Below are 2,052 nucleotides of genomic sequence, written 5' to 3' on the forward strand. Positions count from 1 at the left end.
CCAAAATATTTGTGGAGTGAAGTTGTTTAACTGCAACATATTTAATTAATCATATGCCATCTAAAGTTTTAGATTTTAAAATTAAATGCTAAACTTTGAAATTAAAAGATATTAGTGGTTGGTTGACAAACTTATTTATCTACCTCACACTAGATTTGACATCGCTTTCTCGATGAGTGTTGTAAGCCAATTCATGTATTCTCTCTATGAAGAACATTTGGAGGTAGCTTATCGGATCTTAAGGTACTTGAAATCCAATCCTAGAAAGGGTTTGTACTTCAAGTAAACCAATGACCGAGAAACCTCTATATTTACATATGTTGATTGGGCTGAATCAGTTACTGATAGAAAATCCACTACTGGATATTGTGCCTATGTTTCGGGAAATCTAGTCACTTGGAGAAGTAAAAAAACAAGGTGTTGTTGCTCGAAGCAGCGCAAAAGCCGAATTCAGAGCAATGGCTCAAGTGATATGTGAACTTTTGTGGATTTATACACTCTTGGAAGAACTGAAATTGAAAGTTGACTCACTCTTAAAAATGTTTTGTGATAGCAAAACAACAATAAGTATAGCTCACAATTATGTGCAACATGATACAAGCAAGCACATTGAGATTGATCACCACTTCATAAAAGAGAAAACTGATGTTGGGGAATTATATGTTTGCCATTTCTGACTTCTTATAAGTAAACTGCTGATATCTTTAAAAAAAAATTGGCAAGATTCAATTTTGAGCGACTTATAGCCAAGTTGGGCATGACAGATATTTATACCAACTTGAGAAGGTGTTGAAGAACCAAGAGAAATCAGATTTGATTCTATTTTATTTTATATTAATCCGTTTATTTTAATTTTATAATTCTGTCATTATTACTATTATAATTTAGGCTAAATAGCACATGTGGTCCCTTAACTTAATTTCAAGTAACGGTTTTAGTACTTTATCTTTTTTTTTTTTTTTTTTCCGATTTGATCTTTTATTTTAATTTTAAATGACAATTTGATCTTTTATGTTTTAAAATGTCAACAATGTTATTATTTGGTTTTTACAAAAGTTCATCAAAATTTTCAAACAAAACCCATAAAATTAATTATATTCTTCAATATAATACAAATTTCATCAAATTCGTTACTCAAATCTTCAAATAAACTCATATTTTCAGTTTTTATTTGATGTTGTTAGAGATAAAAATGAGTTTATTTAAAGATGTAAGTTATGAATTTGATAAAATTTGCATTATATTGAGGATGATAATTAATTTTATAGGTTTGTTTAAAATTTTTGATAAATTTTTTGAATTTTGCAAAAAAAATAAAAATAACATTGTTTACATTTATATCAAATATCAAAGTATTTTCCTTCTTTTTACTTTCTTCTTTCATTAAGGAGGAAATTGCATTCACCATGTCCGACCTTTGATGAAATGTCAAACTTTGAATAGACAATAACTACCCTTATTTGTGTGATAGGTGATACATTTCATCCATCTATATCCTTGTTGACGGTTTCTTACACAAGCTCAAAGATGTAAGTAGACCTAGCCAGCCATTGCAGAACGAGCCAGGAAGGCGATGTTTAAATACCAGAAGCAATGAATGCAGCGGCAAATTCGTATGAGGTAATTACACATAATATAAGTAATCAATGCACCTAGTTTGATTTGAAAAATGCGGGAAAGTAAATGAAATCATATTTGGTCGTGCCATTGTAATATATCATTTGCAAACCAGAATAAAATGAAACAGTAAGGAAACATATCACTCAATGGACTGGATGGATTGAATTGCAATATTGAATACAGAAAGACAATTAATTAAAATTTATTTTCAGGTTCTCAAAGAGGAGCAAAGGATTGACAAATGCAATTTCTCTGTGGACCAATTCTCCAAAGGTAATAACTACAAAAGACAAATCGACAACGACTGAGTATTACAACTCTGCCATTAATAAAATACTGTATGTAAGTTGGTAGATTGAATTACTCAATTGGTTTACTTTGTCTTATGAACAACTATAGACACATAGGCACAATCATCTGTATCCAAATTCC

General features: G+C 30.0%; 1 protein-coding gene and 1 pseudogene across 1 annotated transcript in view; both read left to right on the plus strand.

Moving 5' to 3' along the window:
* Positions 1-1,393: 1,393 nt before the first annotated feature.
* Positions 1,394-2,052, plus strand: part of LOC101492881 (uncharacterized) — an 8,405-nt gene continuing 7,746 nt past the window's right edge. Inside the window, exons 1-2 of the mRNA XM_073368383.1 lie at positions 1,394-1,620; positions 1,833-1,893. The gene's annotated coding sequence lies outside the window, so the exon portion shown is untranslated. The remainder of the gene's footprint in view (positions 1,621-1,832; positions 1,894-2,052) is intronic.
* LOC140918642 (putative disease resistance protein RGA3) overlaps positions 1,594-2,052 on the plus strand; it is a 5,521-nt pseudogene continuing 5,062 nt past the window's right edge.

The sequence above is a fragment of the Cicer arietinum genome, chromosome 5, assembly GCF_000331145.2.
Source record: "Cicer arietinum cultivar CDC Frontier isolate Library 1 chromosome 5, Cicar.CDCFrontier_v2.0, whole genome shotgun sequence".
NCBI classification, from domain to species: Eukaryota; Viridiplantae; Streptophyta; class Magnoliopsida; order Fabales; family Fabaceae; genus Cicer; species Cicer arietinum.